Source organism: Pleurodeles waltl, chromosome 3_1, assembly GCF_031143425.1.
Source record: "Pleurodeles waltl isolate 20211129_DDA chromosome 3_1, aPleWal1.hap1.20221129, whole genome shotgun sequence".
Classification (NCBI taxonomy): domain Eukaryota; kingdom Metazoa; phylum Chordata; class Amphibia; order Caudata; family Salamandridae; genus Pleurodeles; species Pleurodeles waltl.
This window is the reverse complement of record NC_090440.1, coordinates 695,761,998-695,774,339: the sequence shown is the minus strand read 5'-3', so window position 1 is coordinate 695,774,339 and position 12,342 is coordinate 695,761,998. Positions and strand designations below refer to the sequence as shown.

The window sequence follows — 12,342 nt, the reverse complement described above, 5'->3', positions numbered from 1 at the left end:
ACATGCCTCGTTAAACAAAAAAAATTAAAATTCACCAGTTATGGTTATTTCAAGTAACTTTAACATTTGCTCTAAAGTAACTATATCTCACTCCTCTGCCATGCACAGTGTTGCCATGAATGAGGTAATTACAGGTGCTGCAGTGAAGTTATCAATAATGTCATAGAACATGCCATGAGTGATGTAATAAGCAGTGTATGGCGAGGGCACAGCTGTTGGGACTTTCACCACCAGCCATGCGTAGCACCATTTCTTATTCACCCATTGATGAGCAATAGATGGCCTCCCTTCCTGTGATAGTGGAGTAATGCAGTAATGTTAATTGATTATACTTAATCCCAGGTGGTAGTGGTAGGACTTCATATGTTAGCAGAATCTGTACAGATCCATTATCCAAACATAGTCAAACAATATTTTACTCCGTTTACTGTGCACCAAACATGTGTATTTGTTCTTTTCCTAATTAGTGTGACACGTGCAAACTGCTAACTGCTGCACGAGCAACAAGTGCTTACTCACTTGTGTGCTCCATACACAAGTCAACCATCTATACACGTGCCAGTGCACACCTGCTACTAACAGCGGGTTAAAAAAAAGGCTCTCCTGCAGGAGCAGTCAGTGCTTAGCCTAATTTTCTAAAGCAACCACTCACCTGTTTCCACCGGTTACTCCCGGCTGGACCTGTTTCCAGGATTCGTTCTCCCGCCCTGGCCTTCACTCCCAAATAGGATTTCCTGGTTCCTGCACTTAGGTTGCATCCTGTAAGAAAAAATAAAACAGTGAGAAAGGGCTGAACAAGTTCAGGTATTGGACTATGGAGTCCTTTACACATTCTGGTAACCAAGGTAATTTCATGAATGCTTTCAAAGACTTAGTTATGGCTCTTCAAGTGTTCTGGGACAGAAATGTAGGCATAAAGCCAAGAGGAATGGACATTAAGCTCTTCTTACAATAATGATATGAATGAAAGTATTTAATTGCTTGTTCTGGATTGCTAAACATTTGACTTTTGTGAGAACATTCCTGCCTTTATAATTTATATTTGAGGGCGATATTCATTAGAAAAGACTGGGATCTTTGCATGCAATACTAATGCATATTGGCAACATTTAATAATTGCCCAGTCCTGTTGCTTCTCCAACCAGTGTGTTAAGGGAGACATTGATAGACAATAGTTTATAACATGATGAAAGTTTTGCGGCAGCAATCTATTTAGACAGAAAGTGCTCATCAATGCTTACTGTGATGTGAAAAGTATGTTAAGCTGTGCCAACAAATGTTGTAAAGATGGCCTATGTAGTTTGATGTCTATTAGTGGTAACATGCGTATGTTTCCTCTCTAACAGATTCAATACGCTGTAAGGTGATAAAGCACAAGCAGTAGCATAAGCTGAGCAGAGCAGAAGCTGAGTCAATCATGTTAGAGCAGTTAGTAACTCTGGCACTGCTACCCACACCATACCTCAAAGGGAGTTGGGAACTTGTCCTCACTCCAGAGGAACCACCTGCAATTCAGGTGAGTGGCTTGCAACAACAAGTTATAGTTATAATGTCTCTTTAACCTTTATTTTTTTTCAGTGAATTTCCAAAGTTTTTTTACAATGCATTACCAAACCTAACTACATTCTCACTTTATCCTTTGGTTTCATCAGTACATTTCTATTTTTTTTTTTTTTTTTAAAGTAAAGTAATATTTTATTACCACATGTATTGTCAACCCCATGCCACATACAGCCTTTCACCAAAGGCCATGCTCTGTGTTGCATAAGCTACAGTGCCTGCCCTGTGGCCTAGCCCTGCATCCAGCCCACACGAACAGCCAACCTCATGCCGCACAGGGCCCAAGGCTATTTGCAGCATGGGGTTGGTCGTGGCCCACAATGTCTGCTGGTGCCCACTCCCCCCACCTCTGCACTGTGCACAAGGCATGCACATCAGGGTTTGGGCGCAGGGACTGGTGCCTAAACACCTGCTTGCGTGCATGGCTGAATATACTGTAAGGGGTGTAATTTTAAGGAAGGCAGAGCTACTGACTTTGTCAAAGGGTCAGAACAACAAAATATAATAAGAGGGCCTATTCGCTTTATCAAGGCGTCAGAATATCAACATGTATAAAACACATATATTGTCAAAAAATGACTAATGATTGTAATGAACTGTACCTTGTATTTGTTGTAGGCATTAATTAAGGGTGGACAGTAAACTCAGCTCCACGGGCGGAGTTTGTGGAGTTTTGCCACTCCGCTTAGAATGCATAGTTTGGCAAAAACTCTGCCCACCGCTGCGTGGCAGAGTTTACTCTGGCACCCACCCCTACTCTACGATGCCACACACGAAGACACAGAAACATACAAAAGCAAGTGTTCGTTCCTTGTATATTTGTTATAAGGAACTGTGTCTACCAAGCCTGGGTGGAGAAATAAGACCATACAAAGTCAACCTGATCAAACTTCACTAGCTTTTCCTGCTCAGCAAGTGATCTTCAAATCTTTTCTCTACAAGTGTCCTTTTAGACTGGTTTGGAAGCAGCATCTGTTCGAGGCAAAGCGAACATCCTTCCCTTTTATTATATGAAGACTTGAAGCACAGTAAAAGGATGTCTGTGCAGCGAAGCTGGGGGGGGGGGGGGGATTAAGGCACTGTCATCAAAGGTCATAAAGTTCAAATATGGGAAACTAGATAACTGATGGTATTAATGCGCCTACCTCTGGATCCCCGTATAAGCGGTCACAAAGTCAAGTAGCTTTAAGGTGGCTGAAAGGGTAAATACACTTCCTCCAGTGGTATGTGCGTATCGTGGCAGTCACAGGGTCCAATTTCTGTGGCAACACAGTTGGGGATCTTACGTGGTCGGCTTCAGAGGTCACGATCCCTGAGACACTGCTGAGGAGATTAATGTACATACAGCAGAGGTCTTTGTGTGCCGAGAGGTCACAAGGTATTAAATATGTTTAGTCTGTATTTATTATGCTTGTTGAAAGTGGACCATGGCACGACGTAACAGACACTTGAGTTTCACATCGACGTACACAGGCTGTCTGGTGGAAACTTGTGGTGGCATAGTGCCTTACATTGATGTGAAAATCCAGGCAAAGAGCAAATGCAGCCACTGTTTGATTAATCAAGTCAAAGTATAAATTTAGAAAGGGAAGCCATAAATGAGACAGCCTGCCAACGCTTTCTTACTCTAGTAGCGCTGCCAAGGATTCCATGTCATGTGTTACACCTCATCCAATCCTGTGTGTGTAATTCCCCATCATTTTGTAATGACTGACTTGTAGTTGCAAGTTTCTTTTTGTAATTGTGAGACTGCAAGTCCCAGAATGCAAAGAAGTGCTTGGTGAAAGTCAGGCCTGGTCGATGTTGTCACACATAATGGCAACTTAGCATCCTCTTTCTGTCACCTCAGTTTTCCTTCTCCCACAATCTCTATCTCTCTCTCTACCTTTCTCTCTTCCTCGGTCTTCCCCTCCCCAATATCCGCCTCTTTCTCTCTCACACTCACTGGGCTTTCTCCCACCTGACTGTCTCACAAGCCTCCTTTCACACCCTGAGGAAATGTCCCGCCCCTTGGGTCTCTCATTGAAACCAACCAATAAGGGATTGCAAGTTATAGAGGCTGGGTGAAACAGTGTTTTGTAAGAGGTGAGTTAAAGGGCCCTGTATGTGCCACTGTTGGATTTGTGACTTTTGAGTGCTTTGCGAATGCTGGGTCTTTTAAAGGGAAAGCACAGAAGAACATCTTCTCATGTTTAAGCAGCTTTAATATAGAATAGATAAAATGCAAACACTAGTCAACATAGTAAGTGTAAGAAATAAAAATACAAGGTTATTAATCATTATTGAAAGAAAATCTGTCTACTATTTTATGTTGTAAATGAACGAAAAAGGGGCATGAAGGGGGAGGTGGATAAAAAAAATCTATATTTGGAGATTGGTTAGTTATATAGAAGAGTGCATAAGTATAATGGGTAAAAAAGAAAAAACAGAGCCATGTTTCTGAGAAAAGAAACAGAGAAAATACAAATAATGGTGGCTTAAAGTTTTCAGATCTTATGAATGGGGCAGATTGTTTAACTTTGATGTTTAGTAATTTCATGAATGTAGACCAATATAAATCTCTATTAACCAGAGGCCTGCATGCAGAAGCAAAAGTAATATCTAAGCGATAATAATGGCATACATTATTCCACCAACCTGTAAAAGATATGCTAGAGGAGTATTTCCAGTTGATTGTAACTTGCTGAAAAGCTAACGCCAACATAAGATCAAATAATCCTTTTTCATGAGCATGTAATTCAATATTATCTGACAGGCTACCTAAAAAGATTGAGATAACCGACATAGGGCAATTAATTTTAAAAATTGTTGTAAGTTGGGACCAAACTTTCTGGCAGAAAATGGCAGTAGCAGGGCATAAAAAGAAAACATGGAGTAAATCCCCCTGCGAGCAGCGAAATGACCAACAAGAAGGGCTAGACGTATTACCAAATTTGGCCAGGGATGTTGGTGTACGACATAATCTATGATAAAGAAAAATCATAAATTGAGTGGTAGAGACCAACCTTGAAATTTTAAAATATTCTGGACCATATTTTATTCCAGAGAGAAAAGGACCAATTGCATCCCATACCCAATTCCCAAGTAAGTTCTACCTTAGTTTTAAGTCGAGAGGGATCTGGCGCTCGAAAACATTTGTATATGAGAGAAGCGTTAGGATTCGTAGACAATAGCTGTAGAAGTCTACGAAGCAAAATATTTGAGAAATGTAAATAAAATTCTATGGTAAAACATCCGGGACAGGCGATTTCCCTTTTTTCTGTGTGTTAAGTGCTTTAGGTAACTCTACAATCGATAAGTCAGATTCAAGAGGATCAAAATTGAATAAATTATGAATAGGAGATGCAATAGTTTTAAGATATGCATCAAAAAAAGTAGAGTGAATTGGATGTTCCGGAGTATATACATTTTTGTAAAATTTGATGAATTAATCCAAAATATCCACATCTTAAAATAAAAGATTCCCATCTGATGAACGAATGGATTCCATAAAAGAGTGTTCTTTTCGGATTTTTAAATAATTGGCTAAAAGTTTCCCTGATTTGTTACGGCCACCATAATATCGGGCACTACTACGTAATAATATAGATGAGGCCTGATCAGATGATTTTTTATTCAAAGTTAATTTGGCTTGAACCAGTCCATGTAAAGAAGAGCCTGATGCCAAGAAATAAAATGTATGTCCTAAACGATTGATATTAGGTAATAGGAGCTTTTGCTGATAAGCAAAATATTTCTTTTTTTTAGAAACAAAATCTATAATAAATCCACAAGCTGAAGCTTTAAAGGAGTCCCATAACAATTGGGGAGATGCATCTGCAGTACAATTGAATAAGAAGAATTCATTAATAAAAGAGGCAAAGGAGGTGGAGAAGTTTGAATCTAACAAAAGAGCATTATTAAATCTACATCTGGATGTTTTGGGATGCGATCGATCCAAATCGGCAATAACTGGGGCATGGTCAGATATAACTATAGGCTCAATAGAGGAAGAGACAAGGTTCTGTATTAACGCTTTACTAAGAAAAACATAATCTAAGCGAGAAAGTGAACCATGTGGGGGGGAATAAAAAGAATTTCCTTTAGCAGTGGGATTACATAATCTCCACGCATCACCTAAAGAGTTTCGGAAAATAGTGGAGTGAAATTGCTTGTGAGATTTGTGTGGCCGACAATGAATTTGAGATTGTGGGTCAATAAAAGGATCCATAATCTGATTGCAGTTGCCTCCTAAAGTAAATAACTCATCTTTATATTGAAGACATTTCTTAGTAATACTAGGCCAAAATAAAAGGTCTGGTTGAGTTGGACCATTTACATGAGGAAAAGTTAACGGGATATCATTTATAAGTAGTTTTACAATCAACCATCTACCTTCAGAATCAACTTCTTGAGATACAATACAATTTAACTTTTTGTGACATAGAATAACTACTCCATTTTTCTTAGTAGAAGTTGGAGAAACAAAAACTGATCCCACCCAATTTCGTTTACGTTTAAATGGCTAATTTTCTGTAAAATGAGTCTCTTGCAGAACTATTAAATCTGGATTATAAGAAGCAAGGTGAGATAATATTCTCTATCTTTTCACAGGATTAACAAATACTTTCACATGCCAAGATATTACCCAGAATGTAACCAACAAGAAATATATATAGAACTATACGATCATCAATAGTGCAAAAATTGTAAATGAAAACAAAAAGACTGCCAGGCATGGGAAAAAGAAGAGAAGAATACAGGAAATAAGAAAAAAGAAAAGGGAAGATGAAAGGGACAAGGAATCAAGTATAGTAAGAGATGACAGTCCATGTCAAACGACGACTGATCAATGTACCTTAATAGAAGACAAGAAAGAAACAGGGAGTGGCAGCACCCAGGAGACAGCACAACCAACACAAAGGAATGGGCCACACCGGAACCTCACATGGGAGCAAATGGGAAACAGAGACATGAAAGAGCATGACGTTCTGTCAAGAGAATAAAGAGATATAGTTGAACCAGCAATTAACATTAATAAATACTAATCTATATCATATGGATCAAAAATAAAAACATGTGAAAATAATATTTAATTCATTCTGAAGAGGAAGAGCCGGCAATGTCCATCAAATCCGTTGAGTGAGAATGGATAAATTATCTGAGGTCTGCAGGATCTTCAAACGAGGAAGTGTTATTCTGGAATGTAACTTTGAAAGTGCATGGATGAAACAAACCATATCTGCATCAAGAGAACGTAATGCAGGGCGAAGATCAAGGAAATCCTTTCTTCGTTTAGCAGTAACTGTAGATACATCCTGGGTCAAGAATAGTTTGGCACCAGACCATATAAGTTGTTTTTTTAGTTTTGGCTGCATTTAGAACTTGTAAAAGATCTGTGAACTTCAGAAATAAAATAATTACAGCCCGGGGTCTTGTTGGGGCAGACAAAGAAGTAAGTCAGGGTCCCAGTCTATGGACTTGTTGAATATTCAAGATAAAAGTTGAAGGTAAATCCAACAGTCTTGGTAGAAAGGAAACAACTGGATCTCCACCCTCAATGCCCTCTGGAAGACCATATAAACCCAGATTGTTACGCCTATTCCTGTTTTCAAGGCCTTCCGCTTGTTTCTTCAGCATTGGAACGTCCTTCTCCAGAGATGCAATTTTAGAAGAGAATTCCTATATGGTACTGACACTCTGTTCAACCAAACTCATTCTAGATTCCATAGAGGACCATTTATCATCAAAATGTTTAATACGAGTGTTAGTTTCTTTAATAAATGGCCTCAAGGCTCTAATCTCCTCTTCTACAGTATCCAGAGAAACAGGAGGTGTAGATGTCGGGGGAGAAGGAGGGTCCTGTTTATGTCTTTTATTTGTCGAAGAGAATAATGGTGATTTAGAGGGTGGAGGCGTAGAAGTCGTTGGATGAGGGGAACTAGTTTGAGCCATGTCAAAAGGAGAAATTGAAGCTTCCATCAAAGGAATCATGAAAGGCTGATCCGAATCCAAGATGATATTCGTAGAAGCTTTAGTAGACTGTAAAAGTTTCTTACTTTTTCATATATGCCAAATTTTAAGAAATAAATCTGAAGAAGGTGATGTGTGAAACAAGCCAACAAGACCCCAGATTCAGTTCTGAGAGAAAATGACTGAAGTTTACTGAAAGTAACGATTCTCAAAAGAATTCACAGTGTAAACTTAAGAAGAATCTAAAAATAAATATCCAGCCTTACAAATATCCATGGCAATATAGAAAATATAGAAGGGATATCAAAATAACTGACTTAAATGAGTAAAATGGTGTTCCATGAGGTGATGAGAGAAAAAACAGCACAGTAATAACAAATAAACTAGCGGCCGTATTAATCTAGTCAGCAAATATGCATTATTTAAGTTGAAAAGTACCTTAAAAAGGCTTTAGAATAATCCATTCCAGGCACCTTCCTTCATAATAGTCATTCATCAAGGTGATCCTTCATGATGAGGAAACGCGTCAGAAACCTCCCTAAATTCCAGTGAGGCACAGAGCATTGCATCTAGGTGGCCATCTTGGATGACGTCCTAGCCATGCCCCCAGTTATCAGGGGAACATCTTCGATGTGTGCTGTGGTACTGTGAAGGGTAATGCCCCCTACCCTACTGGTGCGTTGCTCAACAAATGCTCCTCCTCACCTATGACACAACAGAGGAGCCATGGAACTGAAGTCATGGTGACTCTGCACTCCAGTTGAGGAGCACAGAGCTCCAACCAGCAGTGCTTAAAAGGAAAATGGTAAGCTGTCCTGGGGTCAGGCATTCAATGGCCCATTCAAATGAGCATGTAATTTTGCTCAGGGGACAGCTGCACCCACCATTTAAAAAAAATGCTTGTTGATGCTCTTCTAATGACATAATCAGGGTCAAACAAATATGTTTAAAAAGCCCTTCTGGGTATTATGGGACATTCTTCGGAAAGAACAATGAATAATAAGTGAGTGGCTCCTGGCAGTGATTTTTTATTTTTTGTTATTTATATTTTTGGTGGCCTGGTGCTCACTTAGGACACAGTAATCCTTATTTTTGTTGCAGGGTATGGGAGGAGCCCAAGGATCTCTGTGGCCTCCACTGGCACCCCTGCCAGCACAATTCCTATGTGCCACCAGCAGCCATCAAATGATTTTCTTTATTTGAAAAACATATTGGTAAGGCGGGCATGCAGACCCCCTCCCTCAGCCAACACTGGCCCTGGGGACCTCATCCCAGGGGCAGAAATTAACTTAAAGGGCAGGGGGCATTCACCCCTTCTCCTCAAGCCAACTCCGGCCCCAAGGACCTCATTCCCCAGGCCATAAGGTGGGTGTCCACAAGTCAACTTTTGTTGAGGCCCATGGTGGGAGCCCCAACACCCATTCCGTCCTGGGTGCAGCAGGAGCTGGCTTTGCTCTTGCCTGGCAAGAGCAGATTTTTTTCTCTGCTCCATCCGGGCGTAATTTCGACCACAGAGGATGGGGTCTCCGGGGCCTTTGGAGGCTCTGGGAGGGGGGCTGCATGTCCCAGCCTTTACTTTAGAAGTAGCCTGAGGGGATGGGGTCCTCAAGCCTTAGGGAGGCTCAGAGAGGGTGGCCTGATGCCCCCTCCCCTCTTAAATTCATTCTTCCTCCCCCCAGGCCCAAGGCCAACCCTGGAAATGTGTACTTTGGAAGTGCAGGAGCCTGCTTTTAAAAAAAATATATATATATAGCTTTGATTTGTGGATCTATCATGAATTTGTGGTTATATATATATATATATATATATATATATATATATATATATATATACACACACCAAGCATTTCCTTGTAGTCAAAGAAAAGGTCAGGACACTTCCAGCCAGTTGTAAAAAAGGTTTTATATCACACAGAAAGTTCCTCCCAACGCGTTTCAGCCGTAGCCTTGTTCACGGATGGGGGAAATGAGCACATTAACCCCTCAAATACCTAAATACATCAAAACAAAAGACAGACTACTTGAATAGACCCAAACAAACTACTCAAAAAGGCAGTGGCCATATTAGAATGGTGTATAATATCCATTTAACTTAAACCACAGAATCAAAAGTCAAAAATGTTTTAGCTTTTTGTGCTTATTTCTAAAAGATTGTTAGAGAACTCTTTATAAAGAATTCCTACAAACTCAAAAAACATCTGCATCCTAAAATCATAATTCCATTATCAATCCACTTAAATGACATTCTTCATATGTTCATCAGATATACACATAATACTTGAGGGATGCCCTGCACATATCAAATTCACAAAAAGCGCCTTGTTGTTTACACTCAATTAGGTATACTCCTCACACCTACATTCCACTGCTGTAGAGTCTATGTTTAAATGTGCCCAATGACACCCCTCACTCAATACAAAAAAAAACTTTTGAAATAACATATATTTACATAATAATAGAACATATAATCATACTAACACCACCAAAGCAAATACCTAAACTAATATCCAGAATTACTATCCAAGATGACTGCTCATTTCCTCACTGGAATTTAATCCTCCATGGGAAAGAGTCATGAATTTAATGATGTATTTAGATTCCAAAATGTGTAATGTTTTTTGTCTATCACCACCCTGCATATCAGATCTAATTTGATCATAGACCAGATAACTGAGCAGTTTTTCATTGCCCTGATGCTCTTCCTGAAAATGTCTTGCCACGGGGTAGTTGCGTCGTTGTTACGAATAGCTCTTATGTGTTCCAGGATCCTCTTCTTTGCTTTATGTATAGTGCTCCCCACATATATTTTATTTCATGGGCACTTCAAACAATATACACAGAATTCAGTATTACAATTATAATGACCCAGAATCCTGTACCTGTTCTGTCCATTGCCCCTAATAACATCCAGGCAATTAGCACTGTACCTGCAGGCCTTACACTGCTGACAACAATAGAACAACGGAACCCCGAAACACTTGAACTGTCCTGTATCTTCTTATTCGAACTGACCACCATATTGTGGCTCAAGATGTCACGTATGGATCTCCCTCTCCGAAAGGTGATAGATGCAAATCACAAACAAAATTAATCAAATGGGAATCTGTCTGCAGGATATGCCAGCTTTTATTCAGAATCTCTCCCAACCTGAATGCTTGACTTGAAAAAGTCGTAATAAATCTCGTTTTTTGATCATTAACATTAGTTTTATATGATGAATAGAGTAGGTCTGATCTAGGCCGACACTCTATCTTCTTTCTAGCTGTATTGATAATTTGCTCACTGTAACCTCTTTCTGCAAAACGTTTGCACATTACCGTGCATTCCTGTTGGTAAATCTCATTGGTACTACGAATTCGTTTGGCACGCAGTAGTTAGCCATATGGAATGCTCCTGATCAAATTAGGAGGATGGGCACTCTTAGCATTTAACAGACTATTGCCAGCTGCTGCTTTTCTATACAATTTTGTTTTTACACAGTCATTTTCAATACTAACTTCCACATCTAAAAACTGAATTGATGTCTTACTGTGTTGTTCACTCAATTGTAAATTATACTCATTTGCATTTTTTAAGGCCGCTACAAATTTCATTGCTGAATTTTCATCACCTTTCCATATTACAAAGATGTCGTCAATATACCAACACCACAACACAACCTTATCCTCAATCAGTAATATTAAGGGATATCTGCTCCTCCCACCAGCCCATAAAAACAAAATTGCGTAGCAGGGAGGAAAGCATGTGCCCATAGCTGTCTCTTGTACCTGTTTATAAATTTGATTATCAAAAAGGAAAAAGTTATTAGTGATACAATACCATATCATATCACAAATCATTTCTGTATGGCCAAGATATAAGATGAATCTGGCTCTCATGAAATGTCTGACTGCCCTAAGACCTAAGTCGTGTTGGATGCAAGTGTATAAACTTGTGACATCCATTGTTAAGAGCAAGAAATCATCTTCTCAAACCATCCATTAATTTTAGAAACTGTGTAGTATCCTTCACATAAGAAGGCAAACTTTCCACAAATGATCTTAAAAAATAATCAATGTATCTTGAAGTATTTTCAAGTAGCGAATCCATTGCTGACACAATTGGTCTGCCTGGGGGGTTCCAACTATCCTTATGAAGCTTTGGTAAGAGATACAAAATTGGTGTCCTGCGGTGGTCACATTTGAGAAATTGATTTACTTCCCACTCAATTAGACCCCTCTCGCTCCATTCCGTTATCATCTCATGATACTTCACAGTGGATGATTTCAAGTCTGACTTCTCAACTATAGCATAGCATTCTGACACTCTCAACTGTCTTTTACCCTCTTGCAAATCTTGGTTCTTATCTAAAACAACAACATTGCCACCTTTGTCTGATTCATGGATTACAATATTGGAATCCTTGGCTAGTTTGTCCAATGCCAGTCGTTGTAAGGGTGAGAGATTGTCAAATTTACTACTCCCTGTGCCAAACCTTATTTTCTTAAGCTGGTTAATCACATCCCTCTCAAAAACCTCTATAGAATCATTCTGTATAGCTGGTAAAAAAGTAGAATTAGGTTTAAATGGACTAGGGCATGCTAAATCTGTTTCCAGACTCAAAACCTCAAAATTCATAATTGGATCACTATGTGCCTGTGTATCATCATCCAAATTAGGGAGCAGGGAATCCCTACCATGCAACCTTATATCCTTTTTCTAAGGTTTTTGTTCCAGGGCGGGAGATTGAGTCCTAGGATGCCTGCTTCCACACTCTTGTTGATGTGATGGCAGTCAATTAGATCTTATCTCTAGGTCTGTCGGACCCACGGTTCCTTTGTGACATGAAATA

The 12,342-nt window shown here is 39.5% G+C and overlaps 1 long non-coding RNA gene across 1 annotated transcript in view; it reads right to left on the bottom strand.

Moving 5' to 3' along the window:
* LOC138283250 (uncharacterized) overlaps positions 1-12,342 on the bottom strand; it is a 233,505-nt gene that overhangs the window by 47,677 nt on the left and 173,486 nt on the right. Inside the window, exon 2 of the long non-coding RNA XR_011201151.1 lies at positions 653-759. This is a non-coding gene — a long non-coding RNA (uncharacterized lncRNA). The remainder of the gene's footprint in view (positions 1-652; positions 760-12,342) is intronic.